The 7749-nt window shown below is 41.9% G+C and overlaps 1 protein-coding gene across 2 annotated transcripts in view; it reads left to right on the plus strand.

Annotated features, from left to right (window-relative positions):
• Positions 1-673: 673 nt before the first annotated feature.
• Positions 674-7749, plus strand: part of TNRC6C (trinucleotide repeat containing adaptor 6C) — a 189240-nt gene continuing 182164 nt past the window's right edge. Inside the window, exon 1 of one of the 2 annotated variants that reach the window (XM_075845650.1) lies at positions 674-722. The gene's annotated coding sequence lies outside the window, so the exon portion shown is untranslated. The remainder of the gene's footprint in view (positions 723-7749) is intronic. The other variant, XM_075845657.1, reaches the window with a different exon arrangement.

Raw genomic sequence — 7749 nt, forward strand, 5'->3', positions numbered from 1 at the left:
TTAGAATGGGTCTTACGATGTTCTGTGCAGACGGTCTTTTTTTTTACGCCCCGCTGTCAAAAGGCGGGGCGTAAAAAAGACGCCCGCGTCAAAGAAGTGCCTGTCACTTCTTCAGACGTAAATGGAGCCGTTTTCCATGGACTCCATGGAAAAACAGCTCCATTTAATGACCATAATGGACGAAGCAAAAAGCGCCTCAACATGCCATTACGGCTGAAATTACGGTGCTGTTTTCTCCTGAAAACAGCCCCGTAATTTCAGCCATTACGGACGCTGCCGTGTGAACATACCCTAAAGGTCTATAGACGTCTCCCGGTTTGACAGACTCGGCCCGGCAATGTATTACAGTCATCCATTTATTTGAATGGTCACCATGTAATACTACATAAAAAAATTGTGGTTCTCCACAACTTCATCCAATATTGCCAGGGGTTCCAGAAGCCAGAGAGAAGAATCACTTCAAAGCTTATCTGTCCATTTTTAAAAAAGTTACTTATATCTACAGGCTAATATTCATATAATTATTTGCATAGGAACTTTTAGATCCTTTTTCATTTATCTCTATATTTGTTTATTTCTTTACAAACTTGTAGGACTAAATTCTATTCTTTTTAATTAGTGGAAGCTAAAAGTGTTTTTTTTTTTCTCCTTTAGCAAAAAATAAATGGTTTAAGCAGATCTGATCAGAATCTTTTTCAAGAAGTCGTGAATTCACAAATCAGGTAAGATCGCTGTGTTGTCATTTTGGCTGGTGCAGCATCAGATAAGCAGGCCCGTCAGAAAGCTGATAATGTTTATTAAAGTTGCTTTATTGAGCGTCAGATCGTTGTTCATCAGACCTTACAGTCTTTAGATAACATGGTTTCCACAGACATTAATAAAAGTTATGAAAACTGATGTGTGAGAATGATAGCGGTGGAGCCTATTTATTGTCAGTAGGGGCATAACAAGTAACTATGGGGCCCCACAGCCAAATATGGAATGGGACCCAACTCTACCAGGACCACCTTCAGCATAAAAACCTTATAATTTTTTTGTTGAGTCTTTACTCTGTATACGTATGTGATTTCTTAATGCACAGGAATAATGCACAAAATATGTGACTGCATAAATATAATACAAACCATGATGTCACAGCACATAGATAATACAGTTGCTAATGTCACCGTTAAGGGATAATAAGCTCAATGAGGTTAAAGCGCAAGAATAATGTTCACAGTGATGTCACAGTCCAGACATAATACACAAAATCACAATACAAGTACAATGCACATAATGATGTCACAGTAGAAGTATAAGGGTATGTGCACACGAGAACTGTCTTTTACGTCTGAAAAGACAGACTGTTTTCAGGAGAAAACAGCTGCGTCGTTTCAGACATAAAAGCTCCTCCTCGCATTATGCGAGGCGTCTTTCACGCCTGTATTCTTGAGCTGCTCTTCATTGACTTTAATGAAGAACGGCTCAAATTACGTTGCAACGAACGTTGCACTTCTTTGACGACGCAGTCCATTTACGCGTCGTCGTTTGACAGCTGTCAAACGACGACGCGTAAATGACAGGTCGTCGGCACAGTACGTTGGCAAACCCATTCAAATGAATGGGCAGATGTTTGCCGACATATTGGAGCCGTATTTTCAGACGTAAAACGAGGCATAATACGCCTCGTTTACGTCTGAAAATAGGTCGTGTGAAACCAGCCTTACACACACCATAATATCATTGCACAGAAATAACGTACACAAAAATGTAATGTCACCAGGCACATGGTGACATCACGGCACATGAAGAAAACATAATATCACAGTGCAGGTATAATGCACACAAGGATGTCACAGTACTGGCATAATGCACAAAGTGGTGTCGCAGAAAGGGGATAATGCACAGGGGCAAAACAAGCAATCATGGGGTTCCATAGCAAAACTTGGAATAAGGCCCCATTCAAATTTCCACGTCCCTCTTTAATCATTCATAGTCCATAGCACTTTACCTTTGTGTGGAGATGGGCCTCCTTAGTTGTTAGGCCCCATGGCAGCATCAGTAGGGATATTATGTCTCTAACCTGTGTGTCTATAACCAGGTTAGATTTTTATTCACAGAAAGTAAACGATGAAAGTTCCGCTTGAATGACAGTAAGCGGAGATCTTGAAAACATCAAGTATACTGGAAAAATGTATTGTTTATATTGTTTCTTTATACAAAGGATGATCTTGATTTGCTGAATTTGTAATACCTCTTTAAGGTTCATCTCTACACCGCAATTACTGGTCCAGTGCTAATGACAATATTAATTGTAACTATAGAAATCGAAAATGTTTGGGAAACTGATCATCCATGTATAAAATGAAAGTAATAAAATGATCAATGATTGGATAGATATCTATTACATGCTTCTCAATATGTCAATTCTTTCATCATTTTTACTGTATGTTTTCTAATTGTACTTTGAGTCGCAGAATCGAAAACCACATTGTTCACCGTCTATATTTCCCAGCCTTTCACACCTTGCAAACCTCATTTCTGCCTCTTCTATTACTGAATATGCTAATCCGTCACAAATCTCTTCTCATGAATAATGCCACCCCCCAACCTCTCTCTCATACACAGCGGCCGCGCTCCCCCTCCCTGTCACTCCTTTCCTGTGAATATGCAGATTGCTAGGCTCGGCACACATAAATATGCTTATTCGCTGCTTTCACTGAACATCGCTTATGCACAAAGAATTCTTATGGAGTATGTGACTTTGCCTTTCCTGTGGCAATTCACCACCTCGGATGAGAAAGAAAACGATGTTGCTACGCTTCTTCTGCAGTGAAATGTCCGAAGAAAATTACCAAAATTTTAGAAAAATAAAATTGGAATGTGTGGATGAGACAGTGTTGACAATGAACGCTAGAAGTAGTGCAGCATCCATGTTGACCAGCACTTAAAGTTACAAGAACCTCTCATTATTTTTCTTTTAATGAAATGGAAGGGGTTTTATTACCATGAAAGCATTACATGATCATTATTTATACCAGTGGGATGGTCCTTGGGCCTCCTTGAGTAATCCTATTAGCTCAAATGAGCCAAAAGTCAATATATTTTACAACTATAAGTATACAAATGTATTACAAATACCGGACCTTTAACTTTATCATTTTAAAATGCCCATCCCCGACTGATTACACATTGTCAGTGTTACGGTCTGGTTCTTACCATATCCAGAGATAATACCAACCAGGCGGCACAATTCCCTTATAGCACCCCTTTCCCTTCGACTTCGGTTGGGGTCGAGGTACTCAGCTAACCCTAGGACTTCGGAGCCTCTAGCCACTCAGTGGTTTATTCTCTGGTTAACCTCAGCGGAATTTGAACCAGACAAATGATAGGGAGTTGAAGATATGGTTGGAAAGAGTAATAGCCAAAAGTCAAATAACAGATTCCATGGAAGAGAAGGAGTCACATAATAAGGCATCAACAACGGTGATAAAGCACAGATCCAGAGTTCAGGACGGTAGTCATACAATCCAGGGTTCGGTGATGGTGATGTATTAGACAGGGGTATGCCTGACATGGTAAAGCGGCCTAGCGCACAGCGCATGCGCCACCCAACATCCCTGCTAGCGTCGTCAAGACATTCATTGCGGTATTGGCTGGCAAGGAGAAAGAGCACTGGATCGTGGCGAGGTAAGTATGTTGCAGTCCGCTGCATTTTTCAGCAGTCTGTAAATGATGTATCAACCACAACATAAAGGCTGCCATAAAATGTACAAATTTTATAGTATGAGGTGGATTTGTAGCTACAGAAATTGGGAAGAGTGGGATTCCGAGATGAAACTATCCTTTAAAGGAACACTTTGGGTAAAATGTATATAGTCTGTTATACCTAGTGCAGGGCATGAGTGGACAGGGTATGACACAGGAATTCTCTCTTTGCCATTTTCTGAATCTCAATGTCATGCTTTGCCCCCTCAGCCCTGTATTAGGCATAATTCAGTTTATCAATTCTGCCTGGAATGCTCCATTAGGTTATGTTCACACGTAGCACAAACACTGCAGATTTTCTGCAACAGATTTCATTGCAGAAAATCCACAAATCTGATCCAAACGCTAAGTAAAAAATCGGCTCCAAAAAAATTATAAATTGACCTGCGGTGCAGTTTTTTAATCCGCACAATGTCAATTTATGCTTTGGAATTGCTGCTTTTCTGTTGAGTTTTCCCCCATTGAATTCAATGGGAAGGTAAAATATTCACTACGTATGTAGTGAATATTTAATAAACATTTTAAGCAACAGATGGTACTTGTGTAAAACAAATGGGAGAAGATCCTTCTTTTTTAGACTGGAATAAAAAAACCTGACCATCTTTGTTGGTGGTAATGTTCTGTGCAGCCTCACTTTGACAGCAGACAGCAAAGCAAAGTCTTTTATAGAGATGTCTTTCATATACTGGAGGTGGCCATTTTGAGGGCTCATAGTCATGGAAGGGAGTGGGAGGTTTCAGCTCTGAGTGCAGCTCTGGAGTATAATACAGGATGTAACTCAGGATCAGTACAGGATAAGTAATGTAATGTATGTACACAGTGACGCCACCAGCAGAATAGTGAGTGCAGCTCTGGAGTGTAATACAGGATGTAACGCAGGATCAGTACAGGATAAGTAATGTAATCTATGTACACAGTGACTCCACCAGCAGAATAGTGAGTGCAGCTCTGGAGTGTAATACAGGATGTAACTCAGGATCAGTACAGGATAAGTAATGTAATCTATGTACACAGTGATTCCACCAGCAGAATAGTGAGTGCAGCTCCGGAGTATAATACAGGATGTAACTCAGGATCAGTACTGGATAAGTAATGTATGTACACAATGACTCATTTGATCAGTGCAATACATTACAGTCCGCTGGATCTTTCTCCTTCCCTGTAGCCTCCATTATTTGTCTGTTGCTCAGATCTGTTTGTTCAGGTGGGGGGTGGTGGTGTTAACTACTCTGAGATGCAGAAGTGACCCCATGAGCTGACTCTCTAGGCCAGTTCGCAACCCCCTGCTCTGTGGCTTGCCTTGGGAACCCTGATTTCTGAACATAGGTGTCACGATCTGTGGTTATGTGGAGCCACTAGGCCGTAGTGGAGTAGCAGCTGGTCAATATAAATTCCGGGCATAAGGGTACCTATAATAGTCCAGACAGTAGCAACGGCTTAGGCACAGATGGGACCTTGGCGGCAGGTGATGCAAAACGTGGCAGATGACACCAGATGTGTAAGTCAGCAGGCGTAGTAGACGGCACAACACGAGTCCAACACTAGAGATGGCACAGGAACAAATACAGCACGGGATACAGGTAGCAGGGCACGAGAACACAGGGAATAGCATACAACTAAGGGACCATTTGGAAGTCTAACGGAGGACTATGAACACGTGTTTTGTTTTTTTTACACGTTTAATATGTTTAGATTTTGATTGAGGGCCAGGAGCCGCGTTTAATTAAAAAAAATTGTTACGTGGCTCAGAAGGTATGAAAGGTTGGGGACTACTGCTCTAGGCCATGCGGACTGCATGGGGTCATCTTGTGGTTTCTAGCAGGTAACCCCCTAGTTTTAAAGGCTATGGAATCCTTTGATTAACATTTAAAGGGAAAAAAAAAATATGCCCATCAGTGTGATCCGATTCCTTTTTACTTTGTGAGACACAGCTGCTTTGTTTTCTGTATACAGAGCAGCTGTATCATGCGCTAAATCCTGTTCCCGCCTGGTCTGCGGGACTAATTAGTTCAGTGTCAGCAGGTCCTGCGTGACTCTGGCAGGATCCACCTGTTTCTTGCGCTGCCCTTTTTAAACATAATATGAAAACTACATTCACTGAAGAATTGCGATATCAATAGTATTACAGAATAATATTTAGTTTTGCAACTTTGCGTTATATAGACGATCTATTTATCATCTGCCCCAGGACATTAATTCAATTGTAAGAATTAGTTCATTTAAAGTGTAACCATGTGAACATGAAATTCATGAGTAAGTTTGGGGATCAGGAAATAGAATTCCTCGATGTCCGTGTATCAGTAGTAGAAGGAACGTTACAAACAAAGGGTTAAACCTGCTGCCACAAATGCGTTATTGAGGTACAACCGTTACCACCCAGAACGGGTCAGTAAATCTCTTCCTTCCACAGATCTTAAGGTTACAACCAATTAATAGTGATGAGGAAGATGAATTTAGTAAGAGTTTAAAGTTGTAGGGTAATCCTGCCAATATTATGTCTAAGGCGCTGGTCAAAGCGAGTGATATGCCCTTTTGTGCATATAAAGCAATAGAGCAAAAAAAATTGTAAAATAAGAAAACCGGTTTGCGCTGTCATTTCAGCATAGCCCTATGAGTAAAGGATCAGGAACAATTGGTGTTGCATCCACTTTTATCGGAGGTCGTGGTAAGAAGACCGATCGTATCTTGCCGTGGATGTAATATCTGGGAGATGGATTGGTAAGAGGACGTTTCAAATCGAGCGTGAATAAAGAAAAAACTGGATATAAGAATCGATGTTGAGAGGCAATCATCCTACCATGATCTGATCCTGATACATAATAATGTTTTTTTATTTATTATGTGCTGTGTTTATGATGTTTTTACATGTGCAGGTCTTGTCGCAAATTCTGTATTTTGTAATATTAATTATTTCACAATTATTAAGTGAATGTAGATCACATGTTACGTATAAAAGGGGCAGTGCAGGAATTGACACCAAGGACTTGACAAAGCGTGGGAACAAACAAAACGGCTGCAGGCGATTTGTTTCCACATCCTATAGACCGAGATAATTGAAGTAAAGGAATCTTTGCACTATCGTGATTGTTGCGACAATCGGTTTACTGTCACATATACACAGTTGAGTCACATTATTATGAGGAGCAGGTACTATCCAGAGTAACCGCCGTGTTTAGCATGGACAGCAGTAGACGGGCTGGGGGTGACTCAATGTGTTGGTTGGTGATCTCCGGTAGCTGGCGCCTCGCTTATTGCAGTGCATTCCACATTTGCTGGAGGGTTTGCGCGGGGGAGGATCCATAGAGCGAACTATTGATTGAGGTCCCACAGATGCTCAATTGGGTTGAAGTCTGGTGGGCAAGGGAAGTACTTGGAGCTCCTTGTCGTGCTCTACCAACCACTGTCGGACTTTTCTAGCTGTGTGACATGTCGCATTGTCTTGCTGGAAGATTCCATCTACCCCCGGAAGACAATCAGCATGTATGGGAGGGACATGATCTGCAATGACGGATTCATAACCAGATCGCTTCAGAGCCGTCCACGTGGATGATGGGCCCAGAGAATGCCAGGAAATAATCCCCCAGACCATAACGTTGCCGCCACCGGCTCGTGTTCTTCCAGCAGTGGCTGCCGGGTGTTTGTTCTCTGATGTTTCTCTCCTGACAGGAAAACGTCCGTCCGTTCCAGGAAGCAGAAAACGTGACTCATTGGAGAACACAACCCTTTGCCAGTCATCAGTGGTCCAATTCTGACACGGCCGTGCAAATTGTAGACTTTTTTTTTTTCCCCCGATGCACCTTTATTAGCATAGGAGTAGTGACCATCCGTCTGCTTTGGAGCCCCAGACGCAGTTGGGTTTGCTGAACTGTTGTTTTAAAAACATGTCTGGTACCCCCCTGGTTGATTTTCACAGTGAGCTGCTCAACTGTAGCGCGTTGTTTGACCCTCATGCCCATTTGTAGCTGACATTCATCTCTCACATAAATGGCACGTGGTGCTACG

Source organism: Rhinoderma darwinii, chromosome 13 (genome assembly GCF_050947455.1).
Source record: "Rhinoderma darwinii isolate aRhiDar2 chromosome 13, aRhiDar2.hap1, whole genome shotgun sequence".
NCBI lineage: Eukaryota > Metazoa > Chordata > Amphibia > Anura > Rhinodermatidae > Rhinoderma > Rhinoderma darwinii.